Genomic DNA, 21,914 nt, shown 5'->3' on the forward strand with positions numbered 1-21,914 from the left:
TTCACCTATGTGACCAATCAGCTCTGAAGATTGCCAGGCTCAAGAGAGCACCATTCGGTAGTTAATGACACCTGAAAAGCACTTTTGACATATGCTAAAAACTGAAACAGCCTAGTCACGCCAATTAATTTATTTCCTTTAAAGAAAGTATGCTTTGATATACTGTGTGACATAAAGAGAATGTGTCATGGGATCATAATTATGTCTTTTAAGGTGAAAAGCTTCCACCCTCATTGCCATTCATGACTAAGAGAAAATTCTTCTTTCATATTTGATTAGTGACAATAAAACCTTCATCTATTACAGGGGTGCAAAAGTTCAGTTTTCAAAGGGGTGCAAACAGATCAGGTTTTCAGCATATCCCTTATGAATATGCATTACAAAATCTTTTATTATTTATTATCATTTACTGCATACAAAACATACTAGTTTAACATCTTCCTGCTTTCACATGTGCAGTCATATGCACTCATATCCCTTTCTGTGCATACCTTAAAATACTAATAAAGTAGACTCACTAATACAAATTCAAACTGCCTGTTCGAAATGCCCGTGAACCCCAACAAAATACTGATTGCAAAGTTCATGTAGCTTTAAATGCTGCACTCAACCAAAAGGGCAGTTTGGGGCAGATTGTATGACTGGAAGAGTCTGGGGTACATTGTATGAGTGGAAGAGAAGGTGGCACGTATATAAATGAAGGACTCAAAGGGATTAATTGGATTCCTGTTTGAAATTTCTGAACTGAGGAGGAGTGGCTAGAAATGCACAGTGATTAACTACGGAAACAAGGAGACAAAGAGAACTGAGCAGTGGTGTAGCGGGGCTGCCACCTGGGGCGGATCGCCGCTGCACCCCCCCCCCCCGGGTGCAGACCAACATGACACCCCCCCACCGGCGTGGACCCCCCCAGCATAGCGCCACCCCGACACGGTCCCCACCTACCTATGAGCTCCATCCATCTGCAGCGCTGCTGTAAAGAAGAAATCGCTTCATCGGCCCTTCCCTCACTCACTGTGTCCCGCCCTCTGACGTAACTTCCTATTTCCTCAAGGGACACAGTGAGTGAGGGAAGGGCCGACGAAGCGATTTCTTCTTTACAGCAGCGCTGCAGATGGATGGAGCTCGTAGGCAGGTGGAGACCGTGTCGGGGGGAAGGCACTGCACCGGGGGGGGGGGGGGGTGGACGGATACACCCCCCCACCCGTTGACACTGGGGGCGGACCGCCCCCACCGCCCCACCCTTGCTACGCCACTGGAACTGAGCACAACCTTTTGGTTGAGTGCAGCATTTAAAGCTACATGGACTTTGCAATCAGTATTTTGTTGGGGTTCACAGGCATTTCGAACAGGCAGTTTGAATTTGTATCAGTGAGTCTGCTTTATTAGTATTTTAAGGTATGCACAGAAAGGGATATGAGTGCATATGACTGCACATGTGAAAGCAGGAAGATGTTAAACTAGTATGTTTTGTATGCAGTAAATGATAATAAATAATAAAAGATTTTGTAATGCAGCATAACTGATTATGTGATTTATACTGCTAGTATAGCTAATACAGTTATTTAGTTAAATCTAGCCCAGTATTGTAAGGTTGTTATGAATATGCATGAGATAGATCTGCAGCATACTGCCTCCACTATGGGGGCAATTCTATAAAAGGGCACCTCAAACAGAGGTGCCCTTTTATAGAATTGCCCCCATAGTGGAGGCAGTATGCTGCAGATCTATCTCATGCATATTCATAACAACCTTACAATGATGCAAGGTGCCTCAATGATGCAAGGTGAGGGTCTATCATGGCATCTGGGCACCAGGATTCCATTATAACATACTAGCATAATCTGGTATCATCACGCCTTACATTTAGACAGTTACACCAGCCATAGACTTGGTATAAATATGGGTACCTAAATGCAGCAGGGATGCACATGTAACTTACAGTATTCTGTAAGTTATGGCATGTAAGAGGAAGCTCCACCCATTGCGCACCAATGTTTCGCCCATGCACCCCCCCCCCCCATTGCATTTACATGCTATGCAGTTGCATGCACTGTTACAGAATAGTGCTTAGGCACCCTACTAGCATTTTCATGGGTATGTGTACACTTATGCATGCATGTACTAGTATTCTGTCCTTCATATGTATATATCTAGTGCAGTGGTTCCCAAACCTGGGCCTGGAGGCACCCCAGCCAATCAGGTTTTCACGATATCTGCAATGAATATTTCTGAGAGATGTGTGCATGCACTGCCTCCACTGCATACAAATCTCTCTCATGAATATTCATGGTGGATAGCCTGAAAACCTGACTGGCTGGGGTGCCTCCAGAACCAGGTTTGGGAACCACTGATCTAATGGATAACCATATCCTGTGTGGTAGCTTGTGTGAGGCACAAAAAGGTTATTTTTTTAGTACTTCTTTAAAATGGAGCTTTCTCTCAGCAATTTTCCTAATTCCACAGGATTGCTGAAAGGAAATGTATAAATTATATTGCACACAATAATAATCTAAAATACGTAAACCAATATATTCTGATACTCTTGATGGCAGTTATGCATAACACATAAATATAAATGCATGAGAAGGATCCTAGTGGATTGTATTACAGTGGAAACTAAATTAAGAGCTCTAAACTCATATCATTTATACGCTTTGACAGCCGTCAGCACTGAATTCAGAACCTGATTTCATATGCATGATGCTAGTGACCAATGTAGCATATACCTCAGAAACAATATTCTATTAGCTAATTGTGCTATTTATGCTTTTATAGAGAAAGATAGACAGTGTGAGCCAGGAGAGCCATTGTTTTTGTTCTTATGATAATGTATAAGGGATGAAGTGGCCAGGGAGGGGAATTTTCAAGACTGTGGAGGGGGAGGTGGGGAGGGCTGATGGACTGTAAGGCATGCAACCAGAAATGAGAGGACCTTGGGCACACTACCCATGTTATTTTATTAGAGAGGGGTATGTTGTTTTAAAGAAACAATGAAAATTAAGCGACAAAAAGTTTATATGAATCATAATGAAAACTAAAAGGCTTCAGCTCTTTTTACTTAATACAGAAATGCATAACTGTTAATCATCCTACATTAACCCTAGGTTCAGTTTAACAACATTATGTTCTCTAAATATCCTGCAGTTAGAATGTTCTCCTCATTTGCAACCAATTTGGTTGCTGTTGGTTCGCCAGACTGATCAGGAGAACATGAGAAAGTCCAACTTGTCCAACTGATCACCTACCCAATATCTGCATTGGCACTACGGCTTCGAATTATTACCGAGCATGCAGCCTATCAGACTGATGCCATTGCTTACTTGCTCAGGCAGGGATGGTGTAAGAGTATTAGACAACTCTAGGTGAACCTTCAGCTTTGCACAGCTTTGTACTTTCTCAACTAATTTTCAGTCCCACATTCCCCCAACGATGTTGATCATTACAACCATAAACATGAGGCATAACATGGTGGTTAGAGTACTGGGCTTTGCAACAGAGAAGCTAATGTATTTGAGGTGGATTATCCTTGTGCCTTTGTACCTGAATTTCTGAAAATGCCACCTTATTGGCTTTGGGCTAGATTTACTTAACTGCATTCCATATTAGCGCATACTAAGGGACCCTTTTACTGCGCAATGTAGGCGCCTATGTGCACCCAATGCACACCAATTTAGAACTACTGCCCGGCTACCATGTGGCCCGGGCGGTAATTTCATTTTTTACTCATGTCCACTATGCGTGCTGGAAAATATATTTCATTTTCCGGCGTGTGGCGCTAACGGGCGGTAATCAGCATTGCACATGCGCTGACGATTACCGCCCGGTTAATGCATGAGACCTTACCGCTAAGTGAATGGGTGGCAGTAAGGTCTCAGGCCCAAAATGGACTCACGCCAATTTTCATTTTGCCGCACGTCCATTTTCAGCCCCCCCAAAAAGAGGCCTTTTTTACAGGCATGCTGAAAAATGGATCTGCGCGTGTCCAAAACACACGGTTACACTAGCACAGGCCATTTTTCAGTGCACCTTAGTAAAAGGATCCTTAATACTCTTAACACACATTTAGTCAATCCAGCTTATAATCGAAAAAGAAAAATGCCTATATTTCGACCCAAATCGGGAGATGGGCGTTTTTCTCGCAAAGGCGCCCAAATCGGTATAATTGAAAGCCGATTTTGAGCGTTTCCAACTGCACTCCGTCGCGGAAACGAATAAAGTTGATGGGGACGTGTCGGAGGCATGGTGGAGGTGGGATTGGGGCGTGGTTATCAGCTGAGAGATGGGCGTCTTTAGCTGATAATCGAAAAAAAAAGGCGTTTTGACTGCAATTTTGGGTCACTTTTTTTGGACCCTTTTTCTCTCACGAACAAGTCCCAAAAAAGTGCCCCAACTGCCCAGATGACCACTGGAGGGAATCGGGGATGACCTCCCCGGACTCCCCCAGTGGTCACTAACCCCCTCCCACCAAAAAAAAACCCACTTTAAAAACTTTTTTTTCCAGCCTGTATGCCAGCCTCAAATGCCGTACCCACCTCCATGACAGCAGAATGTGTTCGATCCTGTCACAGCCTTTCCCTGGGTCAGATGTGGCTCTCGGGTGCAGTACAGGGTCACATCAGCATTGCATTGTGGCAGTGGCGTAGCCAGACTGCCAGTTTTGGATGGGCCTGAACCTAAAGTGGGTGGGCACAAAATTTTCTCTCTACCCCCCTTCCCCAGCAAAATGTAGTCACACTAATCAGATGCATTTGTAACACAGGGGTAAAGTGCTGCTTTTCAGTGCATCAGGTTTCAGAAAATAATTTATTTAATAGCCTAACACCCTTTTCAATGAGCTTTCAGAGGCCAAAACCTCCTGCCTCAGGTCAGTATAATGCTGTTATGGTATCCTCTCCTGACCTAAGGAAGGAAGTATTGGTCTCTGAACCTTTATTAACACAGGTACCATATTACTTTATCCTAAATTAAAAATAAAATTATTTTCTTTACCTTTGTTGTATGGCCATTTACTTCCAGCAGCTCCCCTCTTTCTCTCCCCATCCTTCCAGTGTCTCCCCTCTTTCTTTTGCATCCAGCGTCTCCTTTTTCTCCCTACCCTTCCATCCAGTGTCTTCCCTTTTTCTCTCCTTATCCTTCCACTCATCTACCCTCTCTCCTGATCCTTCCATCTAGTGTCTCTATCTCCCCTCTCCTTCTATCCAGTGTCTATCTCTCTACCCTTTTCTGTTCAGTCTCCTCCCTCTCTCCACATCCTTCTAGTTTCTCCCCTTTCTCTCTGCATCCTTTCATCCATCTCCCCTCTTTCTCTCCCTATTCTCTCATGTCCAGCAGCTCTCTCCCCTCTAGTCCCTTCTTCCTCTTCTTCCCTTGTCCAGCAGCTCTCCAGCCCCTTCCTCCTCTCCCTCCCATGTCCCAGCAGCTCTCTCCCTTCCCTCCAGTCCCTTCTTCCTCTCCCTCCCTTGTCCAGTAGCTCTCTCCCTTCCAACCAGCACCTGTCCCTTCCCACTCTCCATTCAGTAACTGTCTCTTCCAAATCTTCCTCCTCCCCTTCTTTCTGACTCTTTCTTTCAGGATCCCATCCAGCCCCTCTCTTCCTCCTTCCAACCAGCATATGTCCCTTCCCTTTCTCACTCTGACCCTCCCATCCAGCTCCTGTCCCCTCTGCCATCTTCCCCTTTCCTTCCAGCATCTGACCTCTTTCCCTTCCCCTCCCTCTGACACCCCACTGCTGCTAATGCTCCATCTTAAGCACCTCGCGTCTGCTGCTCTGTCTGCCCTGCTCTGCCTGCAGCTGTAAGCGATTTGCTCGTCGGCCCTTCCTTCACCGTGTCCCCCCCTCGCGGAAATAGGAAGTTACATCAGAGGGCAGGACACGGTGAAGGAAGGGCCGACGAGCAAATCGCTTTACAGCTGCAGCAGCGCAGAGCAGGGTAGAGAGAGCAGCTAACGCAAGGCGCTTCACCGTCCGATTCGTCTTTTAAGGTTGGGTTCCGGGTGGTCTGCTCCTCGATGGAGCTGCGACGCTGGCGGAGCGGATCGCCCCGCCTTGGTACGACGATGTTGGGGCGGGCCTGGAGGGAAAGTGGGTGGGCCTGGGCCCATCCAGGCCCACCCGTGGCTACGCCCCTGCATTGTGGTGGGTGTAGGGTATTGGGCTCTGTGATTTCATTAGCTTGTGTTACAGTCTCACGATGTTGGTAGTTGGTAGGCTCTTCTCCCATGGTGCTTTTCCCCCTGCCTACTGGGTCAGAGTGTGCCCTGTTGTGTTTCCTGTTGTAGTCCATGCGGTAGTGGCCATTTTTGTAAGCCAGTTTTAGTTCCCTTTCCTGTGTTAGCCACGTTAGACAACTTAGTTCTTACCTTGAATGTGGCTGAAAGAGGGCATTGTACAGCATTCTGCCAGCTCTGACCTACTATTAATCTCAGTACCAGGGAGACTCGTTGCCAGTGGGGCACAACCTCTGATCTGCAGTTAACTGTGAGTAAACATGGTTATTCCAATAAAGGACGTTTTCGGAGAGATTAGTCTTCAGGTGTCAACTGGTGTGCCAATGTTATACAGCAGCAACAAGTCCTAGAGGCCTGCGTGTATGCAGGTCCCTGGAGCACTTTTAGTGGGTACCGCAGTGCACTTCAGCCAGGTGGCCCCAGGCCCACCCCCCCCCCCCACCTGTAACACTTGTGCTGGTAAATGGGAGGCCTCCAAAACCCACTGTACCCACATGTAGGTGCCCCCTTCACCCCTAAGAGCTATGGTAGTGTTGTACATTTGTTGGTAGTGGGTTTTGGAGGAGGGGGGTTGGGATCTCAGCACCCGTGGTAAGGGAGCTATGCATGTGGGAGCTTTTTCTGAAGTCCACCGCACTGACCTAGGGTGCCCAGTTGGTGTCCTGGCATATCAGGGGGGCCAGTGTACTACCAATCCTGGCCCCCTCCCACGACCAAATGGCTCGGATTAGGACATTTTTGAGCTGGGCGTTTTTAGTTTCCATTATCGCTAAAAAAACAAACGCCCAGCTAAAAAACGTCCATTTTTTCGAAAATACGGTTCAGCCCGCCCCTTCACGGACCCATTCTCGGAGATAAACACCCATGGAGATAGGCGTTTGCATTCGATTATGCCCCTCAATAGGTCCCATTGAACAGTGTCTGTTAATATGATAGTGCACTTTCATAAGTCTAGCCCTTTGTTACAGTTTCTGTTCAGACTGGGATTTGATATTAAAATTTGTTTTTTTCTAAATGTGCTGGAAAATTTTCATGTAGACTTACTGTAATTTATCCAATGTAACCTGAGAAACTGTGAAGACAAGAATTCTTGGCATTTTGTCAAGAGTTCCTAGCCAAGGCTTGCTCTTTTTCCATGAATTATCATTGCAAATGTAGAGTAGTGTATAGCAAGAATTTGTGTCTCATTATTGATCCATACCAGTTGTCTGATTTTTTTGACACACCTCAGCTCATGCAGAACCTGGCTGTATGAGCAGCAGGAGGCTGTCCACTAGCTGCTGACTACTCAGTTGAATCTGTAGCTGGTCTGCAAGTTTTGAAGCTAATCAGGGTGACAGCACAGAATTCATAGAGCTGTCAGGAGCCTGGGACAGACTTCTGTTGCTCAGTTCCCTTCTGTAACAGGGAGTACAAGAAGCAAAGGGTAAGAATCATTGGCAACCAATACCAGTGATAGGGGAGTTGATGCTGGATAAGTTCAGGGGAGCCAAGGTCTAGGGTGGAGCAGATGCTGGGAAAAAGAAGTACAGAAAGGCAGGAGACTCCCCTGCTGAGTTTGCAGTATAGGAGAAGGAGAAGATTTGGGGACAGAAGGAATAGAGAGGATTCAACTGCTGGGATTGACTGGTAAGAGGCAGGGACAGAGGAAGAAAGCAGAGTGTCAGACACTATTCCCTCTAAGCTGAGCAGGAGTCCTCCACGTACAGCCAGAAGGGGGTGTTGTTTCACCATCACTTTTTCAATAGTGAGGGACAGGCAGTGGCATGCCGAGGGCGGGGCGGTGGGGGCGGTCCGCCCCACCCCGGGTGCAGGTCGTAAGGGGGGTGCTGCGGCAGCCATGGGCATTCATACGGTGCTGGAGCTGGTGCTGCTGCCTGCTGCAATAAAGGTTCCGTTCCGGCGTCCCCTCCCTCTAACTACTGAGATGTATCGCTCTCCCTCCTCGCTCTACCCCCGCCCCGCAGGCCTCTGGGAGCGTGCATCAGCAATACGAGTGCTGCTTTTGGCCAGCCCCAGAAACCTTCTCTGTACAACATCTCGCCTACGTGGGAAGCTGTACAGAGAAATCTTCCAGGGTCAGGCTGAAGGCAGATTTTACATCGCTGATGCTGCCACTGCCAGTGGGCCTGGAAAGCTTGAAGGTCTGCGGAGAGGGGTAGGGGTGGAGAGAGCCGAGGTGGAAGACTGATGTCAACCTGACCGCAAGGAAAGGATAAGGGGGAGTGGAGAGAGGAGGATGATCACCTGGCGATGTCAGTCCGAAGGGGTGGAGACAAGATGGAGAGCAATGCCAAACCTCAGGGGAAGGGAAAAGGAGGGTGGCGAGAGGAGGAAAAGCACTGCTGGACTGAAGGGGAAGAGGGGGTGAAGTGGCAGAGAGTGATGCCAGACCTCGGGAAGCGGAAAGAAGGGTGGAAAGAGGAGGGAAAGTGATACCAGACCATAGGGGAAGGAGAAAAGTAAAATATACAGGAGATACTGGAAAGCAGACGATGGATGGGGACGGGGAGAGGGGAGATAAAGATGGGGAGATGCTGGAGTGCATCATGTAAAAAGGATATAGGGGGCACAGGCTGGATGGAAGGGCCAGAGAAAGCAGGCAGACACCATGTGGAAAGGGGGAGAGGGCAGACACAGGATAGAAGAGAGGGCAACAGTGGATGGAAGGGGCAGAGAAAGCAGGCAAACGCTGGATGGAAGGGAGAGAGAAAGAGGGCAGACGCTGGATGGAAGGGAGAGAGAAAGAGAGCAGATGCTGGGTGGAAGGGGCAGAGAAAGCGGGCAAATACTGGAATGAAGGGAGAGAGAGAGAGGGAGGGAGCAGATTCTTGATGGTAGGGAGAGAGTGAAGAGAAGATGAGAAAAGCAGAAACCAGAGTCAGCAAAGGTAGATAAAAGATTTTATTATTATTATTATTATTATATTATATTTTTTGCTTTAGGATAAAGTAGTATTGTAGTTGTGGTGATAGAAAATGAAAATAAGGTGATCTTTCTATTAGACTAATTTTAATATATTTTTGACTAACTTTCAGAGACCAAAACCCCATCCTCAGGTCAGGACAGGATACCATAACAGCAGTATACTGTACTGACCTGAGGAAGGAGGTTTTGGCCTCTGAAAGCTAATTGAAAAATGTATTAGTCCAACAAAATAGTATCATCTTATTTTTCCACTTTTTTGTTTTATTTCTGTTTGTTAATTGTAAAGTGGTGATTGGTATTTGTCAGTTTTTTTACCTTTACATGTGTAATCTTTATATTGCATAGTACTAGGGGACATGCATCACTGTTTCTGTGGTGTTGCATTGTATGCAGAATCTGACATATTGGGGGTTCAGTTTAATTTTTGTCTACATATTTCTGTTTTTAGTTTGTGGTTACTTATTCTATACTTGGTGAGGATGTATCTGTGTTCTATGTGGAAAAAGACATTTTTGTGTTGGCAGGATCATTTTTACTAATGTCTTGTGTAGTTTTACAGTTGGTGTATTGATGTTCTAGTGCTCACTGCAATGTTTAAGATGCTGCCTTTTCCTAGGTGTTCTTCTGTATTTTGGTTGTTTTCCTGGATACACCCTTGTTGTGCGAGTGGTGGATTATTATTAAAAATAATTTTTTTATATAGAGAAGGGGGTGTTAAAAAATGATTGGCCCCAGGTGTCAAATACAGTAGGTGCACCACTGGGGACAGGTAAGTTCAGCAGGTCTCCAAGAAACCTGCCTGTCCCTAGCAATTGAAAACATAATATTGAAGCACCACCCCCACTGGCAGAAATGCAGTTGGAGGGCTCCTGCTTACCTTAGAGGGAACAGTGGTGTCAGATGGTAGGAAGGGGATACAGAGGAAGGGATAAAAGAGGTAAATGAAATACTGAGGAAACAGTATGAAGAGGCAGAAAACAAGATCTTGAAAGGAGATGAGGGAAAATACTTGAGGGTGGAGGCAGGAAGTGGATGCTAGTAAAAAAGGCAGGATGGTGAATGTGGAGATAGCACAGAAATGGAGGGCTGCTGTGGTAAGAAGCAAAAATGAAAAAAAAGAAGAGAATTCCATTTAAAAAGGAGCAGCAAAAGAGTACACTCTTAATATGACCTAATCTTTAATCTCTAGGAGAAAGTACATAAAGCTGGAATTGCTACTTGACCTAAAAGAACAGCATATATGGCCTCATTTGGCTTATCTGCCAAATACCCTTAACCCATGCAAGCCATGGCCCTAAAAATCAGATAAAGAACTTTGAATGCATGAAACGGAGAGCCAGTGCGGTATGGTTAACACTGAGGAAACATACTCAAAAGATGGAATTACCTGAAATCATACAAGTGGCAGCATTTTTGCTCCAACTACCAAGAACAAAAAGATGAGATAAGCTAGAAAAAGGTAGAAGAGATGGTAATACAGAGAGCAGAGATGAAGGAGGAAAATACAGAGCTTGGATTCCTGGTGGTGGGTTAGAGTCAGTGGTAACTCGTGGTGCTACAGTAGAAACAGCTCATGTGATAGGAGGAAAGGAGGAACCTCCCAACTCTCATAACTTGCTTAAAAAGTGCCCATAAGGCACATTCACATGTTCCTGGAAAACTGAAAGAAACACTAAATTCTCAACCCCGATGAAGGCCCCTATTTCACTGTCAGGGCATCAGTGGAAACTCAAAACTTCATCATAGCCATTGTCTTTGCGTGAGGGGGAAAAAAACTGTACTGAACTGGTTGTTGAGTTATAAGAAGCAAAATTATCAATGCAGGGTAGACAAGACTTGCAGTAGAGCTGGAGCAAGAGATGATGCTATTGTAAGATACCAAGTTTTTCCTAATGCAGTGACAATTCAGGTTCCAATGATGCAGCGATAGCAAAATGAGAGCTTGTATCAAGGTTTGAGTTCTAGTGACGCAATGAATATATAAGACAAGTGTACTGTTTAGTATAATTTTGAAAGTTAATGCAAGTTAATATAAGCTTCTAACTATAAAAGGAATTTTTTAAACCTGAGATTATAACTCATAGCTCAAAGCTTGAGCAACAGGTAGGAACAAAGAGCTTTGGAAGTTCTGAGGTCTCTAAGTTGTGGACCCTATTTATTTGGGCACAGAGTGAATTCTGTTGTGAAGTTTGTCGTTGTTTATCACACATTTGTGCTTTTCTTGTTGTAGGGTAATTTTATAATATAAAGCAAAATATAAAAGGAACTGAATGCAAATCCGTCTATACACCATACAGCGTTCAGACAACACAAGATACTAGAACCAGGGATCACAGCAAAGTATGAACTTATTTAGAATACTTTGAAGCAGTTGACTTCCTTTTTCTTGTTGGATTTCTTCTACCTATTTGCTGAATTGAAACTGAAGGATTCTCAAGTTTGAGTGAATTATTATATATCCTGCATGGACAATTATGGGTGTTTCTGCTTGGAAAGCTAAGTATTTTTCTTTTTTCTTTTGAACATTTCAATATATTTCAATATTTAGATTAAAAAAACGTTTTTCATGGACTACTATAATATGCTAAGTGCACCAGTTATGGAGTTTCCTGATCTGTGATGTTATTCCTTGCTGAAGCTTGGGATAAAAGTTTTTAGGTTAAAGGTTCCACTGAGGCCTTTTCTCCACGTTTTTAGATATTTGTTCTTTGCTGTGCTCCCTGGTTCTAGTATCTGTGAGTTGTCTGAATGCTGAATGGTGTATAGGGTAATTTTACAAACCATATTTACCCTTCTAATACTATTTTGGAGTATAAATGGGGTCTTATATGATTAAGTCATGCCTAAACGTATATGTGATACAAGCCAGTGCATACTTGTACAATAGATCTGTGCATGGGGTGAAGTATGGCAGATCATGGGCAGAGTCTCAGTGTACATGCATATTTGATAAAATACACACGTACACATGTAAAGGCGACACTAACATTTACACCTGCTTTCAACCAAGCATAATGGGCCAGATTCTATATATGGCATTTAAAAAATCCGCGCAGAAAACATTTCCGCCTAATCGCATTCTATAAGCGGTGGCAAGCTTTAGAGCAATATATAGAATATGCTTACTCGCTATCCTAGTGCCTAAAGTTATGCGCATCCATTTATACCAACGAAAATCTGGCATAAATCCCTACATGTACATTTAGGCCCAGAGGGCCATATTCTATAATAATGTGCATAAAATTTGGAACACCCATGACATGCCCATTTCCCTACCTATAACCATGCCCCTTTTTGCCTGCATGCATTAAAATTTAGGCGCAGTGCATTACAGTATACGCTTAGGGAGTTATGTGCGTAAATTCTAATTATTGCCAATTAGTGCTCATTATTGCTTGTTAAGTGCTGTTAACAACGCTGATTGGCTTGTTAAGCCAATTAAGTTATGCGCTTTGTTATAGGATATGCTTGGATTTTGGCACAGAACACTAGACGCACTATATACATAGACATCATATGAACAATACAGTCAGTAGGGCCCCCACCCCGGTGGGACAGCACTTCACAGAACCAGGACACTGTACCAGTGATTTCACAGTGAGAATACTGAAAGGTAACTTTAAAACCATACAAGAACTTAAGACCTTTGAAGTCAGAATGATTGAATATTTTAACACCCAACAGAAAGGACTTAACAAGGACCTGGGGTTCCTAGCCCATTATAAACCATAAAGCTGTATGTCTCTGTTGATCACCCCACCCCTCACCTATCCACACCCATCCTGTTAGAATATCAATGATATGCTTTGATGTCCCCATGCATACCTCCGACCCACCCCCATCCTCCCACCCTGTCAGACTGTCATAGTAATGCTTGAAGGTTTTCACTTATATACACTGTCAGCTAGCACATTTGCTTATTTCCGATCTGAGGAAGAAGGGCAACCTTCAAAAGCTAATCAAGAAATGTATTAAGTTATGTCCAATAAAAAAGGTATCATCTTATTTTCTTTTCCATGTTTTATTTTGTTTGATTTCTATAGAATCCGGGGGAATGTCTGTGCCTTCAACGTACTAATGATGCTGGATATTTACCAGCAGTTTATGAAGTCCCATAGGTGCCCATGGCTATTTTTAAAGAAGCCCTAGTTACAAATTTATGTATGCAATTACTGGCATTTACACATATATGCTGTGTACACGTATAAAACCTGATTTTAGAATGCCAATATTTACACACGTAAATCAGCTCTATGGGGTCCTTTTGCTAAACTGTGGTAACGAGTGGCTTTGGCGTGCCCTTATGCAGCTCATTCCTGTGCACTGAAAACATTTTTACTGCAGATGTAAAAACCCCAATTTTCTATTTATGTCATTAATAGCCATTCGCTAATGTTTCTATTAGCATGTGGCCATTTTTAGAAATTACTGCGGGAAAACTTGCTACCACCTATTTTGTAGGTGGTACAGGCTCCCATGTTATCCATGCACTAACCAGTTAGCTCACGGTAATGTAGATGTGGTAACTGGTTAGCACAGGAACACCCACTCTCAACCCCTGACACCATCTTCTAAAAGAAAAATACAAAAAAAATAATTAGCATGTGGTTAGCAGGCACACATCCTACAACTAATGCAGAATGCATTAGCATGTCCTACATTAGGGGGTCCTTTTACTAAGGTGCGTTGAAAAATGGCATGTGGTAGTGTAGGCGCAGGTTTTGGGTGTGCACAGAATCATTTTTCAGCACACCTGTAAAAAAGGTCTTTTAAACATTTTTGCCGAAAATGGATGTGTGGCAAAATGAAAATTGCCACGCGTCCATTTTGGTTCTCACACCTTACTGCCAGTCTAGTGGTAAAGTCTCACGCGGTAACTGGGCAGTAATGACCTACGGACGCCAAATGCAACTTGGCGCATGTCCGATATGCGAGGCAGAAAATAAAAATGAAATTACTGCAATAGCCATGTGGTAGCTGTGTGGTAACTCCATTTCCCCTAGGCTTTTTATTTTATTTATTTATCTGCTGCGTTAGGCACGCATTATCGCCTAATACAGCTTAGTCAAAGGACCCCTATATGTAGACAGCAAGGAGGTGCAGTTCGGGTAGGGCTAAGGAATGCCCAAAATCTAGAGGTGTATTCCCCATTTTAGAATGGAATACACACGTTTATCTTGATATTTGAACTTCGGGATTTACAGCTGCTCCTTTGCACTGTTTACTAAGGTGCACTAGTGTTTTTAGCATGTGCTAACGCTAGAGACACCCTTAGGAATATATGGGTGTCTCTAGCATTAGTACGTACTAAATTTTAGCAAATGCTAAAAGTGCTTGTGCACTTACAGCATAGTTTAGTAAACAGGGCCCATAGATTTTGCATCAGACTTTGACTTTTCAATATGTCTGCAGTTTTCTGTCTATGATTCACTGAATTACAAGTAGGCACATTGATTTAATTATCTTATCACCTCAGCATGTGCTAAAATGAACGTGTCACCTTATGCTGAGCTCCAGGCTAAGTAAATTAAGAAATTGAATTAAAAACATAGTAATATCAGATCTGCAGTGTTGATACAAAGGATCAAGTATTAACTTTACTTATTTAGATAACGATAAAACTGTTAACAAGCTGTACAAGCATCAATTCCAAGTGGAATATCTGAAACCAAACATAAAGCCTTGTATATACTTAAGTAATATTTCTTCCATAATAAGCTGGTGCAGTGGCTTAACATATATTCTGTGCCACTATCTGCATAAGGCACTAATAATTCAAATAATATCTGGCCATTTAGCAATTGAAATGGCTGGACATCATCCATATAACTTTTGAAAACATACAAGTAAGCAAGTTATGTATTCGTCATCCATCAGCAAACCTACAGTTTGCTTTGAATGTTGGCCAATGTGCAACTTACAATTCAGAAGCATTTTGTCAAGTATAAGTCTAGTATTCAAAGAAGGCTAATATCTCAATAGAGGCATGTAAGTTACATGCTAAACCTAGGAGCTGAAATCACTGAGTATAGGCACCTAAAATATTTTTCTTATAGGGCTTAAATTTAACTTCAGGTGCCTTAAACTAAGACTCCTAGAAGGTCTGCTGTGGGTTTGCCTAAGATAAGGCTCATAACACGCTGTAGGCATCCAGCACTGGAAATCAGCACTGCACACTTAACCTCATTCCCCCTTTAAGGGGCCCTTTTACAAAGCGTTGGTAAACCCAACGTGGACTTACCACATGCTAAGCCGGCACTACCACTAACCCAACGCAGCTGCTGGCTGTAGTTCCGCCTCAAGCGCATGCCATTTGTGTCACACCAGAAAATTTTTTTTATAGCATAGCATTAACCCAGTGGCCATGCCCGGTTACCACCAGGTTACCGCTGTGGCCCCTACCACCACCTCAATGGGTGGCGGTAAATGCTGCCCCCCAACATGGCCACGTGGTAAAAGTAATCTTATCGCATGCCCATTTTTTAAAGGAGTGTTTACCTCCTGTGGTAAAAAGGGCCACGACGAGTGGGAAAATCAGCCCCTGCTGCTACCGTAGGGCTCTTTTGCCTACAACTTAGTAAAAGGACCCCTTAGTTTCCTAAATTTAGGTTTTCTGATCAAACACTTTAAGTTTAACAGTCTAGGTACCTAGCTCCTAAAGTAAAGCATCCAGACCTGTTTAAAATGGTTAATATGCTATAGAGTGGTAGAGTACCAGCCCTAGTAGTTAGAGGTGCAGGCTTAGGGTTACCATATTTGCTCCCCCAAAAAAGAGAACACATGCCCCGCCATGCCCCACCCCACCCATGCCACACACCCCTAAGGGTGTCCTACCCTCCCCTCCCCTTACCTTACTATAATGCCCTTGTGGTCTAGTGACCTCTTCAGGGCAGGAAAGAGCCCCTGCTTTCCTGCCTGGAGCGCCTGCATACTATTCCTTGCTGACTCCAGTCTCGGTGCCGATTCAAAATGGCCACAGAGAGTTGAAGCGGCCTTGCGAGACTTCAACTCTCAGCGGCAATTTTGAATCGGCGCCGGGATCAGCATTGGAACAGTATGCAGGCACTGGGGGCAGAAAGGAGGGGGCTCTTTCCTGCCCCGAAGCGGTCACCAGTCCACCAGGGCAGTATAGTAAGGTAAGGGGAGTGGAGGATAGGACACCAATAGGCCCGCCCATCCGCCAGCCTGCCCGTTTGTCTGGAAATCCGGACAAACGGGCAGGATGGCAAAACCCACCCGGTTGCCCGGCCATGTCCTTAAAAAGAGGACATGTCTGGGTAAAACCGGACATATGGTAACCCTATGCAGGCTTGACAACTGATGGTGCCCTGTTTAAATCCCATTGCTGCTCCTTGTGATCTTCAGCAAGTTATTTAACCCTCCAGGTACAAAATTACCCTCCTGTTAACTAAGCCATGCTCAGTGGCGTAGGAAGGGGGGGGGCAGTGGAGCAGTCTGCCCTGGGTGCACGCCGCTGGGGGGGTGTCGGCTCGCTGGTTCCCTGCTCTTTCTGCCCCGGAACAGGTTACTTCCTGTTCCGGGGCAGAGAAAGCAGGGAAGCAGCAGAGCCGACGCAGCTCCCAGTGACGTGCACAGGGGGTGGATCGGCCCTCCCGCCTGCCCTCCGCTGCAAGGTAAGGGTGCGTTTTGGGGGGAGGGTGCGTTTCGGGGGGGGGGTGCTCCGGGGGGGGGGGGGGGGGCGCCATGCCCTGCACCTGGGGGGGTGCGCAGCGGTGACCCACCCCGGGTGTCAGGCACCCTCGCTACGGCACTGGCCACGCTATCAGCTGCCGTGCGCTAATGCCGACACAGACCATTCATTTTGAATGGGCTGTGTTGGCATTGCCGCGCAGCATAGCAAACGGGGGTTAGATTGCAAACCCTGCAGGGATAGGGAAATACCTAGTGTACCTGAATGTTTAACTCACTTTGAGCTACTACTGAAAAAGGTGTGAGTAAAATCCAAATACACATTTAAAGAAAATAATAAAATGTGCTACAATAAAATGACATAGCAAATCCAACTGAAGCTCAGTCTCAGAGAGTACAATGTCCGCGCTTTGAGAGGGAATTTTATAAAGGATTTTTTACTTATTTATAAAGACATATTGATGCCAATGTTGCTTTTTACAAACCATCAGAAAATCAGCGCTGAATAACATTAAAATCATTTAAAGCATCGTTGCTGCCTCATAGATCTGATTATACATTCACCACCCACCAATGAACACATAACTTGCTCTGAAAATTGACCTCTTAGAGCCTTGTTACTAATTTGTGATAAAGTGACTAACCTGTGTTATTGGAGGTCAGTTGCTCAGGATGAGAACAGTACAAGTTCCCAGGTGCAGTAATACAAAGATAGCAGGTCCCAAGTTGGGCCTGATCTTTATTGGGCTGGGCTGGAGATTGCAACACATTCCCCCTCCTCCAGTACTGTATAGAAAAAGTGCCCATGTCCAATCTGGTTTGCATCAAATGTCCTTTGGAACTACCTCTGATACATTCAAATCAAAATCCTCATCCACCGTATTTGACAGCTTGACCCCTGGTGGTAGTAGTATGAAACTACAGCTAGGGGTGTGAGGCAACGGTGGGGGGGGCTTTGATGTAATGTGAATTGAGTTGAGAGGTGGGTTCCAGAAGGGAATAGATGTAAACTGGATTAGTGGGTGGGTTTGAATCACTGGCCCTGCCCTTTAAATGATACTGAGCATGGCTTGAGGTCCACAATTTTCCATTGTTGTGGCCAGGAATGCATGATATTTAAATCTTTTGCAGCAATGCAAAAATAAATTTACTGTAGGATTTACCAAATTGATTAGTAAAGACTGAGGCAATGTTTTGCACAGTAAATCATCAAAAATGTGTTATTTTACCAGGGGTTGTTAAATAGAGCTTCAGTTGTAATTCCAATTGTAAATCGCTTTGTACCTATGTAATTGAACCTACTGTATCCAAGTGTAACTCACTTTGAGCTTGGATTTGTAAAGATGGCTAATTAAATCTAAAGCTTACTTAAGGGTCCTGTTTACTAAGGTGCGTCAGTGTTTTTAGCGTGCCTACACTTAGCGCGTACGCTAACCATGTAGGTGCCTATAGGAATATTGTAGGCATGTACATGGTTAACGCGCATTAAAAATGTTAACATGCTTATAATGCTGCTTAGTAAACAGGGCCCTAAGTTAGATAGATTATTGAGCCAATACCTGTAAGGGGGCCGTAGGGTACGTTTTTACTGCATATTTTAAAATGGCCTGGTTGCATAATGGATTAGGAATGCTGAACTTGGAAGGATATAATTTAGTATATTTATTGCAACATCTGAAGGACTGGTTATTTGATACAGGAAACTATACTCCAGTAGCTTACGAAAAGGCCTTAGTGAACGGTGATCCTTATTCATTAAAATACATGCCTCTGGTGGGATTTGGAGAACTGCCATGGACGATGGGGAGATTAGATCAATAGCACTTGTTCAGTCCTTATGTGTAAACATTTGATCCATTCAGCTAACTGCTTGGTGTATTTACCACTGTGAGTAATGCACGCATTTGGGCATAGGGAAATTAAACTAATTGCATAGTTCAATCAGTTGGCCAAGGATGAGGAAGATATCGTTTCTTTTTTGGAGTTGAAATAACAATATGATCTGGATGTTTCAGATATTTTCCTGTCCCTCCAAGTCAGGCATTATGCATAGCAACTTGCAAAGAAACAGTTAAGCAGCAAATTCTGTTATAACCTTGAGGATTTCTTTTTGTCTAGTGAGACAGGTAGACTAAAAGTAGCACACCTACAAGTGGATTTCTTACTAGTGAATGTTCATGATTCCTTGGCCACAGCTTGGAAAGTGGATTTAGCAATGGGTGACGTGCTAGTGAGGATGATAGAAAGAATTCAATAATTGATAGCCAATGTAGAGTTATGGGACTTACAATATAAAGTAACCCACAGAGCACATTTTACTCTAGTTAGGGTGTATCGGTTGGGATGTGCGGTACCTTTGACATGTCCCAAGTGTGATGAACCTACTACGGGATGCGAGTTCACTATGGCCCAAAGGAAATACCATTTGATGATGTGAATGAAGTACATATACTAGGGGAAGGGAAGCATCTTTGATTTCAGTGGTTGTGGTTGGTAGGGAAAAAACTCTGTCTATAAAATCCTGAATGGAGTGGAATGGGTAAACAGAATCAATTTTTACTCTATCAGGAAGTACAAAGACTGGGAGACACTCCATGAAGTTACACGTTAGCACGGTAGCACATTTAAAACAAATTGGAGAAATATTTTTTCACTCAACCTATAGGTATGCTCTGGAACTCATTGTTGGAGCAAGAGATAAAAAAAAGCAGTTAAAGATGGGTTTAAAAAAAGGTTTCTATATATTCCTGGAGGAAAAGTCTATAAACCTTTATTAAGGTAGACCTATTTATTTATTTGTTACATTTGTATCCCACATTTTCGCTGCTTATCCCTGATGTTAAGTATCATAGAATCTTGCTACTTTTTGATACACTGCAAAGTACTGTGGGCTGGACTGGCCACTGTTGGAAACAGGATACTAGGCAAGAAGGACTCGTGGCCTCACCCAGTATGGCAACTGTTATGTCCTTATCTTGTCATATTGGCTATTCCCAGAGCCTTCCTCCTTTTGGCATTGGAGGAATACAGAGCACCTGTGAGGATCATATTTGGGAAAAGGAGAACCATGATAAAAGTGCTTCTTCCTTGAAATTTGGGGTGTTTATATGGATACTCTCTCCCCACAGATTTGTAGCAGTGTTTAGAAATACTTCTGAACTGGAGGGTGGTCCTGGATAAGGATTACTACCCAGAGAGTTTAGAAGATACTATAGAATTAGTCTAATAGTCCCAAAAGGGGAAGGTGAAACAAGGCAGAGTCCTGGTAGGGTTTTTTTTTTGGGGGGGGGGGGAAGGTTACCAAGCTGCGGGAGAAAGTGCCCTGCGCTAGCGGCGGAAGTCATTTTTCCCATGTGCCAGGGCCATTTTTTCCGCAGCCAATAAAAGCCAAAAAAAATGGTCATGCGGTGAAATAACTCTTACTGAATGACCATGCAACAGGTAGCCCTTACCACCACCTACTCCTGTGGCAACCGGGCAGCATGCGGCGATGCCCGATTACCGCTGGGTTATTGCTGCGCAAACCATGTCTAGGGGGGTGTTATTTTTCCCCCGGAAATGGCGTGTACTCAGGGCAGGACTACTGCTGGCAGCTGCGCTGGGCCGGCGGTAGTCCCGGAAAAGTTTGTAAAAGGGCCCCTAAGGGAGCTGAGGTGGGTAATGGGAGCAATTAAGGGTAGGGGAGGGTCTAGTAGGTGGCAGTTGAACTTAAGAGTCAAGGTCCAACTATTGTTTTTGTATTGCTCCTTTATTCTTCTGGGAGGGAGGGGATATAAGAGGATTCAAGGAGGAAGGGAGGAGGGAAGAATGGAGGGGAATAAATAAAAAATAAATACTATGTTAATACTGTTGAGGATATTAACTTGAACGATGATGGTCAATTCTGACTACTGTATTGTTAGCTCTTCAATAAAAATATTTGAACCTAAATCTAAAGTCCAGAATATCCTTAGGCTTACATGTGAAGGAAATAGAATTAACTAGAGTGTAAACTCCAAGAGTGGAGACTATCTATCATCTTTCACTATCTATAATAGGCAGTTCTGTTTGTTTCACATGGGCAGTTGGTACAGTGCTCCATGCTGTCCGATCCTCTGCTATGTAGTCTCACTGTGGAAACTAGAGGTGAGTCCATTGATGGCAGAAGTTGCTGGCCCCAGTGAGTGGGTGGCTGATGGAGAGCCCCGGGCCTGCCAGGTGAAGTAGATATGCTGTGCTTTGTGTCAGTGTACAGGACGAAGGGACAGGTAATGGCTCATAAAGACCGCAGAACAGACAACACTATCTTGAAGGAAAGTGGTACGTGCAGGCTGGGATGCATGGGTAGAGGGAGGCAATGAGGAGGGGCAAGTGAGGAGGGTGAAGAGGGGCAATTGAGGAGGCCATCTCAGCTCATCATCTCTGATGCACCTTTTCAGTTAGTGTGTATATGTTTAGCACTATGTACATCCAGTAGCACTATAGAAGTAAGTAGAAATAATCTGGCTTGGTTAATAGCCAGGGTGGCCACTGTTTAAAGTTATAAACTGCAAAAATGAACTATACAGTTGTGGTTTTCTATTACTTCTGAAAACAAATCAGCTGCAAATGTTGAATCAAGCTGAGCTCAAACATCTGCACACCCCATCAACAGACAGCATGAGCTCGATCTCACAGAAAACCACTATACCACTAACATGGGACTGCTAAATTTCTGCATAAATTCATGAGCTAGTTATATCATTAGAAACTCCATATATATAGAGCCTTTCTTCCAAAGGAAAATATTTTTAAAGATATAATATTATGCCTCAGTGTATCAGATTGCCGTCCCTATTATTAGAACATACATACTAAAATGTCAGTGAGTTTCTCATGCAGTTAAATATGTATATCTTACAACACATACAGGAAGCTGCCAATTTCTTAACCATGTGTACAGACTACCACTCAAACCCCATAAAAATGACAAAAAGCCAAACTCACAAAGCCCATGAAATTGAGCACCTGCTCATACTTTGTAACATCTGGGAGCAGGACATACTTTTTTTTGGCTCTCTCTGAGCACTAAGAGCTTGCCATTTGCCATAGCAGAATAATTTTCTAGTCTACCCATGATTATTTCC

General features: G+C 44.0%; 1 protein-coding gene across 1 annotated transcript in view; it reads right to left on the reverse strand.

The window, feature by feature from the left end:
* The window catches only part of XIRP2 (xin actin binding repeat containing 2), a 287,016-nt gene that overhangs the window by 108,251 nt on the left and 156,851 nt on the right, over nucleotides 1-21,914 (reverse strand).

This window comes from Microcaecilia unicolor, chromosome 7, assembly GCF_901765095.1.
Source record: "Microcaecilia unicolor chromosome 7, aMicUni1.1, whole genome shotgun sequence".
NCBI classification, from domain to species: Eukaryota; Metazoa; Chordata; class Amphibia; order Gymnophiona; family Siphonopidae; genus Microcaecilia; species Microcaecilia unicolor.